Source organism: Seriola aureovittata, chromosome 18 (assembly GCF_021018895.1).
Source record: "Seriola aureovittata isolate HTS-2021-v1 ecotype China chromosome 18, ASM2101889v1, whole genome shotgun sequence".
Classification (NCBI taxonomy): Eukaryota; Metazoa; Chordata; class Actinopteri; order Carangiformes; family Carangidae; genus Seriola; species Seriola aureovittata.
This window is the reverse complement of record NC_079381.1, coordinates 4,107,005-4,118,106: the sequence shown is the minus strand read 5'-3', so window position 1 is coordinate 4,118,106 and position 11,102 is coordinate 4,107,005. Positions and strand designations below refer to the sequence as shown.

At 40.5% G+C, this 11,102-nt stretch overlaps 1 protein-coding gene across 1 annotated transcript in view; it reads left to right on the top strand.

The window, feature by feature from the left end:
• The first annotated feature begins 4,574 nt into the window (after positions 1–4,574).
• Positions 4,575–11,102, top strand: part of sh3bp2 (SH3-domain binding protein 2) — a 29,311-nt gene continuing 22,783 nt past the window's right edge. Inside the window, exon 1 of the mRNA XM_056404484.1 lies at positions 4,575–4,642. The gene's annotated coding sequence lies outside the window, so the exon portion shown is untranslated. The remainder of the gene's footprint in view (positions 4,643–11,102) is intronic.

Sequence of the window (11,102 nt, the reverse complement as noted above, 5' to 3'; positions counted from 1 at the left end):
CACCAGCTGCACTTCAATGAAGAGTTGACCACCACTGACTTAACTGATTCCAAGTCTGCATCTAGGGCTCAACAATGAAGCAATCGTTATTATTAGCACAAAAGATTTGCACGATAATGATAATAAGCTGTTGAGTAATTTACCATAAATGTATCTGTTCATTTGGATTAACTATCATCTGCACATTCACTCCATCAGGCTACAGCAATAGAGTTAGTTTAGTTCATTTACTAAATATCCGTCTAAAATTTAAAGGACTCATCTGATTCTGGTTGAAGCTGATTTAGATTTACAAAGTGATAGTTCAGGTTATTTGGGGTTGTGTGAGGTAGTTATCTATAGTGAGTGTATTACCTGCAATAGATTTGGACCAGCGCGCTCCCAGTTTAGAGAAGAAGCCGGGAGCGTAAGATGTTGTCATGTATGTAAAAACGTGTTGTAGCCACAGAAAAAACCTAATATCAGTTGAAGTGTACATTTTATTTTTCCTTTTCACCGTTTTATCTTGCCATCAAATGGCACTTTCCTCTAGAACTCGTATTACTACACCCAGGCGAAATTACACAGATGAGTTGTTTGAGTCAGACAGAGCTAAGCGTAGTTGTGCTTGTGTGTAGGAATACCGTAGTTCCAAAGGAAAGGGCTGTTTGACGGCAATATAAAGTTGTGAAAATGGTCAAAATGAAACTGATTTTGGCTTTTTTTCTGTGTTTTTTTTTTTTTTTAAGTGGCTAAAATAATTTTTTTCTGCTGCCCCCGTTCGCAGCAGCACATCACTCAGCTTCTATGTCAGCTGCTTCTCTAAACTGGGAGTGCGCTGATCTGAATCTACTGCAGTTGTACACTAACTATAGATCAGTACGTCAAACAACCCCACATCAAAGAACCTCAACTATCACTTTAAGTCATTTAACCTGATGTTAATTTAACACACTATGTTAACATAATATTATTCCTACTGAAAATTATGTCTCCTTCTTGGAAGCAGCTACATAATTAGTGTCAATAACAATAAAAAACAGTTCAAATGTAATTTTCACACTCACAGTAAACTGTGACCGCTCTACACTGTTGTTTCTAATACCCCCGGTGGCATTGTTATCAGTTTCCCTATGAAGCACAAACTGTAAGCAAATACATGCACACCATGAAAAAAGTGACATTTCACAAAATTTGTAATGTAATTAGATCAACATCAGTAACTACATACTGAATTTTGCTACATCTGCATAACAGAAATATGACTTTTGTATGGGGATATTAGCTTCAAAATGATTGAAAACCCAGCAAGAAATAGGTAAGGTTTGCATATTTGGAATTTCCCAGACTAAGGGTGAAAACAGGCACAAGTCTGCATTCTTTCTTGCTTTCCCATCCATTACCACAGCAGCGAGAGCTTTGCTCCAAAGACGGGGAAACTACATAAAACTAAGGGTCTTGTGGGTTGCCACTTTAATTCCGAGGCAGTGAGGTTCATCCAGTCGAATACACAGGCAGATATTACTGTGCAGCTGAAGGAAATATAATGACTGGTTATAAATCCATGTTAACCCTGGCTGCTTCTGCTGTGTAGCCGGGATGCTATTTTTGAAATGGAGGAACTAAATCAGGTCTAAAACCGCAACATATTTCAGGGATCATCTGTGCTGCTGAATCATCAGGATTCTCCCACAAAGAGAACCAGATAAAACCAAACGGGTGAACTGTCTCCATAAAATAGAGAGATTATGAATGAAATTTTGAGGCACACACTGCTCTTGATTTTGACATTTTTGTCCTCTTTTTGTTGCTCAAACATTTGTGGGACAGCTGTGGTTGCCATGCTGCATGGGCGTGTATGGTTTTCTCCCCAGAAGTCTCTGGTTTTCTGTTCAACTGCAGCTGCAGAGGGGGAGAAGTTTAGACACAGCAAGTACCTTGTCTGACCTGACTGTGTATCACCACATGATTACACATCCAAGCAAAGGTATTTAAATCTCTCACTTTAGTTTCATAGAAGCTAGGCATTTCTAAATGTGTGTGAGGACCAAGTTTCAGTTTTTCACTTTGGGAGTGAGGACATTTTGGCCCGTCCTCACAACGTTAAAGGGCTGTTGTAGGGTTAAGGTTCACATTAGAATTAGATTTAGGTTAGGGTTACAGTAAGGTTTGGGGTTTGGCATTCGGCTTTGATGGTTGGGGTTTAGGTTAAGTGTAGGCAGCAACCTCTGGGGGTTCAGAAATGAAGCCAGCACTGAAGTGCCAAAAACTGCACATCTTTGAATGACCACTAGAGTCTGGCTCCAACAGTGAGTCAATCCCCATAGACTCCCATGTTAAAATGTCCAACTTTACAGCAGAAATAAACATGCTTGCAGCCTGGTACAAAAAACACAACAAGTTTCTATAGCTAATTTCCTCTTTCATGACAACGGTATGAGGGGTGCATTTTTATTATTTATTATTTTTATTATTTTTTATTATTATTTATTATTATTATTATTTTATTATTATTAACTCTCCCATTTAAATTGTATTAAGACCTTAAATCTGCATAATTTAGGGCGTGGCTCAGAGTGACAGGTGGGTCAGCGTATGCTTGACCCCCCACACCCCCCCACACACACCCCCCCCACACCCACCTCTTTGCACATTTTGGGATTAGCCGGGAGATAGCGGAGTCAGCCACTGCCAAGATGACGACGGTGGCGCAGCCCACTCAAAACTGCTCTTCAGAAAACTATGAGTGACATCACAGAGGCTATGTCCATCTTTATATACAGTCTATGTGAAGGGGGGTTAATGGTTGCAATATGTCAATGAGTATCCTCACAAAGAAGTATGTGTGTGTGTTCAGAAAGTCAGGTTAAACATGGAATTAAGTCAATATTTAAAGGGTTTATTCTGCGTCTATGTTACACCAGCTTTACTTCAAGGGAGGATATATATTTGTTTAAATCTCGGCACAAAGACAGGGTGTGTTAAACACCCTGGTTTTAGAAGAGGGATTGTTTATCTTGTGGCAAAGAGTTCCAAGTTCTCCAAACCAGCACAAAGCCCAGACTACACAGACGCCGCAGGCAGATGAGCTGCGGTGGAGAGCATTCACAGTAGCCCCGCTATAGTTCCCCCGAGACGCTGTGATTACTGCCTGTATGCTGACAAAGGAGAGCCGCAGTAAATTTAGTCTTCCTTTCAAATGACTGAGGTTCAAAATGTAGAGTGACAAAAGTAATTATACCCTTAAGTGCTGCTGAAGGATGTGCAGTCTGCCTTCGACACAAACAGAGTGGTTGACAAGATATAAAGTGAAACAAGTGCGATGATTTTAGCTAAAAGTGGGACTGGTTAACAAGAGTCCCTCCATAGACACCTGCAGCTCAGGTTTTGATTGTATTGATACAACACCAGATAGATATTTCCTACATAATCGGGCTGCATTGTGCTTTGAAGGCTAAAAGAGTTTTCATTCAGAGGAAGGGAGACGATTCCTTCTCCAGTGATCCACAGGTGGTCGTAGCATGCTACAATATGTTGCAGTGTGCAAGCAAAGACATGGAGGATGAAGATGGTAAGCGGGTTGTAAGCAATGCTAAATTTAAAATACTTAAGTGGTATTGCAAGTGTTTTGAGGAAGGAAACACATTCAACATGTAAGATATTAAGCATACACTCGATATGTTGTAAGTAATAATGAAAGTAAAAACAACTCTGGTCAAGATAACTCTAAATGGCAACTCTAAAGTAAAAGTATAGGGTGCTATCATGAAACCAAAGAGTATAAAATATAAATTGATTCCTTTTAATTTCTGATTTTCTCAAAGAATTAATCAGGATTTACTGAGCAGATGTGCAGGTTAGTGTAGACAAAACACATAGTTCACGTTCATTCATGCTCTCCAGAGGATGAATCTTTCTGATTTCAATTGATCAACTCATGACTTTTCCTGTTTCCTGCCACCTACAGGGCTAACAGTACATTTTCATCTGTGCCACTAATAAGGCTGTCTGACAAGCAACACATCTACAACAATATTCTCATCCTCTCCAACATCTTGCATAATTTCACATGCAATAAACACTACCTGTTGGGGTTTGGACTCTTATTTATTTATTTATTTACTTATTTTTTGCATCAATGCTTTTTCTACTCACTACACTCAAAGCTAGTTTTGGTTTTTATAGCAGGTTAACTAGTGTGTGGGCGTTTGTTTATGACATAATTGCTGACCAGGCGTTAAGATCCATCTACACTGTAAAGGGGAAGTTATTCATGAAGTTTTGGCTGCAGTCATACAGCCTGTCAAACTCGATTCATGTGTAATGCTGTCACACTTTTATTATTTCTGCTGCAGATACAAGTCAAATTAGGTTTAATATAGCTCCATAAAAGAGTTAAACTGCTGAGGACAGCTTTCATACTGGTAAGTGGAGCCGTGTTTCTTGTTTTTATGCTGGCTCACTGGTTTGTGTGTCTGCCTGTCTGTGAATGAGCGCTGCAGCCAATTTCTCTTGTGGTTGAAGGGAGGGTGTCATGACACTTCATACAGTAGCTCTGAAACGCCACGCCAGGAAGTGAACGGGGCTGAGGCAGAGCTCTGCAGGACTCAAACCCCTGATGACACAGCCAGAGGAGTTACACAGCTGATGCAGCGATCCATGGGTAAGTTTCATTTAAATTTAACAACAGTTTGTTCAAGATGTGCACTTTATGGCCCATTTGGCTTTTCAAAGAATATGTTAAAAGATGGCTGCTGGGTTTGTTTAACCAGAAAGACACAGTGGTGTGCACGGCAAGTGCAGCTCTCTACAGATATGCAAGTCATTCAGATGACTTTTTCTGGTTTGTAAGCTGTTGCAGTTCATACAGTGTGTTACTTTTTGTTGGATTTAAGTCCATTTCAATCATATTCAAATCATAGCAGAATTTATCTCAAGTGTAGACTGTACTCTTTACAATATCATTTACAGAAACCTAACATTCCCCCATGAGCAAGCGCTTGGTGACAGTGGCAAGGGAAAACTCCCTTAACAAGAAGAAACCTCAGAGAGAGAAAAAGAAAGGGGGAAAAGGGGATACAGAGAGAGAGGGGGGGATATAGAGAGAGAGAGAAAGAGAGAGAGAGAGAGAGAGAGAGAGAAGGGAGGTGAGAAAGTGAAAGAGAGGAGGAGAAAAGAGAACATAGCACAATGCAAGCTCCACATAGAGATGGCCAATGTTAATAATAATGCTAATGATAATAATATTAATATTTATAGCAGGGTGCTGAGCGGATCGTGGAGGCAGTAGGTGGTTTGGAGGCAGAATTACCTGCAGAAAGTGAAAGGAGGAGGGAGATGAGAAAGCAGAAAACTGCAGGAGAGAGAAGAAGCCAAGTTAGTAACATACATTAATGGGACATGAGTGTGTACAGATGGAGAGGGAGAGGAGGAGAGAGGAGCTTGGTGCATCATGGGAAGTCCCCACGTACAGTAGCATAACTAGGTTATGGTTTAAGGCAAAGCTTGAGCCTGCCTTATCAATAAGCTTTATCAAAAAGGAAAGTTTTAAAGCGACTCTTAAACAGGCAGAGGGTGTCTGCCTCCCGGACCCAAACTGGTTTCACAGTAGAGGAGCTGAAGGTTCTGCCTCCCACTCTACTTTTGGAGACTTTAGGAACCACAAGTAAGCCTGCATTCTGGGAACGCAGTGTTCTAGTGGGGTAATAGGGTATGACTATGACTTCTTTAAGATGTGATGGTGTCTGACCATTAAGGACTTTATAAGTGAGGAGGAGGATTTTAAATTCTATTCTGGATTTTGCAGAGATACAGTGAAGAGAAGCTACTATGGGAGAAATATTATCTCTTTCCGTAGTTCCTGCCAGTACTTGTGCAGCAGCATTTTGAATCAGCTGGAGAGTCTTTAGACACTTGTTGTGGCAGCCTGATAATAAGGAATTGCAATAATCCAGCCTAGGAGTAACAAAAATTTATGGACTAGTTCTTCTTGAGACAATATACACAATGTTAATTGGTGAAAAAATGCAGTTCTTTTGTTTAGGTTGTTTTATGTTGGAGTTAAAGAACATATCTTGATCAAAGATGGGGCAGGAGCAATGCCATTTAACTATATCATTAGATAATGTGTCTCTGAGGCGTTTTGGGTCAAGTAACAACTTCAGTTTTTTCTGTTTCAAGTTTTATAGCGGAGAATTGCAGGTCATCCAGGTGTTGTCCTTAAGGCATGCTTTAAGTTTAGCTAACTGATTGGTTTCATCTGGCTTCATTGATACATATAATTGGGTATCATCTGCATAACAATGGATGTTTATGGAGTGTTTCCCAAAGGAAGCATGTAGAAAGTGAATAAAATTGGTCCAAGCACAGAACCTTGTGGAACTTCAGACACAATCCAGCATTACACCCCTGATGTCTGTGAGTGAGTGACTTACTGAGTGAATGATAGAGTTGAGTGAGTAGTGAAGTTAACACCATTCGTCAGCAGAGTGTTGCAGAGAGCTGCTATGTGCAGGTGCACTTTAGTGGTTCACCTAGCAGAGCATGCAACACATGGGTTTGGCCCTAACTTCAGCGGCCAAGGGTCTGAGTCCAACCGATGGGCCTTTGCTGCATGACACCCCCCTTCCCTCTACCAGACTCTCCTGTCTATCTGTCACTGTCCAATAAAGAATGAAAAATAGCTTAAAGGCATGCAGGTTTTTATTTAGAAAAACATATGGGTTCACTTGATGTATATAGATGTGTTAAGTCATGCTAAACTATGCTGGTGGTTGCACTGCTGTGAGGTTATGGCAGCATGTGGCTCTGTTTTCCACTCTTTCATAGCGTTTTTTATTGACTAGTTTGTGGTAAGATTGTTATAAACTTTGAACTGGTTTATTTGGAGCCATGTGAAGTAGTTAGAGCACAGAGAGTATGTGTTTTTGTGCAGATGAATCTCTTGTTGTCTCCGTTATAAATGGATGTCAAATGTTTGGGCCTTTTTTTTTTGATGTGGATGTTAAGTGGATTTACACTCTGCTGGAGTAATATAAAGGAGCTGGTGAGTGTTCTTAATACAATTCAAAAGTTAATTCTCAACCTTTGGGAACAGTATGTGTAGAAAAATTATGTAAACTAAAAGGTCCATCATCCAGAGCTTTCAAGAACATCTCATGGGCTTCATCCAGTGAATAGTGCTGGCTCACTCACTCACAACATGGTGAGCAGCACTAGTACTTTAGCATCCTGTTTTCAACTTGCTATAAGCCCTCCTGTTGTTGTTGTTAGGCTGATGGTTCCTCTACTGAAAAAAGTAAAGCTATAGCTTGCATGTTTTATCCTGCATTGTGTATCATAGTGGAAGACAACTGTTGCTGCATATGTGACACATTATGAGGACTAAGGTGTCAGAATTTTTTCTTCCTTTTCAGACCCTAGTTATACAACTTCTAAGACATATCCTATGATGCAAGCCTCTTCCATGCACAACTGTAAACATGCTGAAGCAAAGAGAAGCAATGTATTATTTCATTTCAGTGAACCTGTGACCATTTAACAGGTTGAAAGATCTCAAACATCAAAGTCAGTCCGTGAGCACTGTTACCTCCTTCTTGATTGATCAGGCAAGTCGTGAAAAATGGTACGCTGTGATTGGCCACAGCCAGTCACAACGAGGATTTTTGACTCTGTGGTTGCCTAATCTGACTTAATGAACATCTCAAAAGACAAAAAAATATAGTCTCTGATCCTAACATAAGACCAGTAAGAAAAGAGAGGAGGGTGTAAAGAGAAGGCGGGAAATATAAATAAAGAGAACGATCAGGTCGGTCAGTGAGGCTCACTTTCTGTCACCTCCAGTTGTGTGCAGCCACTCTGAGGTTCAGTGTTGTCAGTGCAGATTTTGACAATAACTTTTTTTTTTCCATTTCTGTTGTAGAACAAATTTAAAATTACAAAAATCTCTCTTGTCAGGGTCACTAAATGGTTGTGAGTGGACCGTTGTGAGAGGGTTGAGATGTTCAATGAGCAGCGTTGGATGTCACTGAACTGTGTGTAACACCAGCAGCACGAGCGCTGCTGGTGTTACACACAGTGCTGCTTCCTTTTCTGTAATACTGACTTCACTGCCAGTTGTCACTGATTTCAGTTTGCAGTCACTGAATTAATTAGATACTAGTGAGTTGAACCTGCTTGGTTGGTTTCAAATGAGTTTTTTGCTTTGACTCATTCTGGTTGTGTTGCTTGCTAACAAACAAAGGGCTGGTTTTAGACTGGACACAGTGTAACAGGAACCAGTGGGCCTCAGTAATATGAATATCATATGTCACACCACGCACTTCACTGTATCTCCGATGTCTGTTACAGTACAGCTACACCCTTGCAGACCTGTGTAGTTGTCTCATATGTACAGTCCGTAGTTTGAAGTGAACATAACGTATCTTTATCAGCTTGATCAGAGGCGATGTGGAGCTGACAGCCATTTTCTGTGGTTAAACAGCATGCTTGCCAGTCATTGCAGTAACACACACGCTAAGTTAAAACCTGAAGTCCTTGATACCCTGCAAAAATATTCTCTAAGTTTTTCCACTTGATGGCGCTGCAAAAACCTTATTCTAATATTTTACACCTGTACTAAACAAGGATGTGTGGTAAGTTCATTGTCCACGTCATAAATTTCCACCCCAGATCTGATATACAGAGACAGAATCTTTTAATCAATCAGTTAACTTCTTGGAAAAGAGAACTGACTGCCTGATCGAGCCACTCCTGCTCTTAATGAACGGGGTGATCAAGACCGGATCCAAGAAGTACACTTTAGCATTCACTAGTTGAACTTCCTCTAGGTCAACCACATAACACAAATACATCACAGCCGCTTTTGCAAACTCACATTTGGCCTGGTTGACTTTCAGCCATGTGCAATACAAACTAAAGATTATCTCTCCCAGGTGCAACTATAAATGACTGTATCATGCAGATGCACAATGCAACCAAGCACAACCTGACCCATCAGCTGCAGCAATGTGTTCCCCAACATGCAATAGAGTATGATATGGATGGCAGGGATGCCCAGTCAGTCTGCCACTGTTTTAATCATGGCAGTGCTGATAATCATGGTGTTAGTTTAAGTTAAACACGTGGGGAAGATTAACATCGCTGAACATCGCTGCACATTGCCCCACCCACCCACCCCCCACCCCCAACTCTCCCCACACAAGGGCCGCTGGCAGACTGACTGGGCATCCATGCCATCCATATCATACTCTATTGCATGTTGGGGAATCTGAAGGAAGAGAAGGATAACATTGGACGGATCAGTTCATTCCTCTTTCTGTAACTAAAAGTCTCCAAACAATATCTGCATCTTATAGACAACTGTTTTACCATCAACACCCTCTCTACAAACTTACGCCTCTAAAGATGAACATGACACACCTGATTAGAAGTTTTTTTCTACTTGGTGTCTCTATGAGATAGATCAGGTAAATTACTGAATCACACTGAAAAAAAAACTAGAATTCGGCCTTAAGAAAACCCTCTAGGACTAGATTTACCACCTGTAACACGATGATCATATTACTGTCCCTCTTTGCTTCTCTAGCCGCATGATGCCTGCCTACACCCATGGTAAAATGTTGCTGAGAACAAGCGACTGTATACTGTATCTGACACAGTCTCTGTTCACCTTCAATCTTCAATCTGATGGCGCCAATGAGCTGCAGCAGCAGGACAATCTGCTCTTTGGTTGGTTTCATATTCTAACTTTAGTGGTGGTGATTTTAACACTTCACTATTTAAGCATCTGCACATAGTGGTTAGAGGTTCTGCAACCGGAATTAAACTTGTGCTGCTGTGCTGGTCATTGTAAATTACAGCTGAGCTCACGCCACACAAAGCTTGTTTTTGTCTTCACACCAGCAGTCTGTTAAGGGCTGGGTGTGTATATGGCATGTACATATTTACATACATTGTATGCAGAACATATTATTAGGAGGTGTACATGACACACTGAGGTGCACAGGGTGTATAACATGACAGTACACAGTATAGAGTGTGTGTAAGACGTGTACAGACTATAGGATGGGTATAAGATGTGCAGGGTTTATCAGGATTTACAGTAGGTGTATATAGATGTGAAGGACAAAATTTCTAGGCTTAATATGGTGCATATAACTTTTATATGGTGTGTAGATAGATAGCAGTGGTGGATCTGAGACAGTGACTCAGATACTTAGGTAAAAGTACAAGTACAATAATCTCCACTGCAAGTGTAAAAGACGTGTCAGCAAAATGTTCTTACTGTAATAGTGCTCTGAAGATTTTATATGACATTGTTATATCACTATTAATGCATCAGTACATATGTAGAATTTTATTGTTATAGTGTCATGTGATTGTATGTCAAATCTTAATGTGAAAAGTAAAAAGTATAATACCTCCCTCTGAGATGCAGCTGAGTAGAAGTATGAGGTAGTATAAATTGGAAATGCCCAACTGAAATTCCTCAAAATTGTACTTTAGTACAGTAATTGAGTAAATGTATTTACATTAATGTATATTACTCTTCCACACTGACAGTGAGGGAAAGCGAGAGACAGTACTTTCTTACTGCAGCAAGTTACATAAATCAACGATGTTTACCGTCGTTTAACGTCTCCAATTTCAGCTGAAAAGAGTGAAGAGTGAAATATCATGTGATGCACAAGAATAACAGGCACCAATGTTTCCGCTGAAGCCTTCCTCATTGTGCACGCTTAGTGACAGGCCTGAAGACTCGGCAGAGTTCTTGATCTGCCATGGTAGGAAAAGCACAGGTGTTGCTAATGACATTAACAATGTTTGAGTCATTTCCATTGCAGTTTTGCACAAAACAGAAGCGATTTTTTATATTTTAGAAAAGTCTACAAAACACAATGGAGCTCATAAACAAGTAAAGCTGAGTTTTCTCCTCTCAAGATATCATTCCAATTGCAACATGGGGACAGATCTCCAGCAGCTGCTAATTGTTGGGACGATTGCATCCACCACAGTAGACAGTTGCAATATTTAACTGAAGGTGACGAGGGCATCTGGTGCATGTAATGACGGAAAGGTTAAACCCCTTCAATCCGACAGCGGCCAAGTTTCAGGGATTTTTG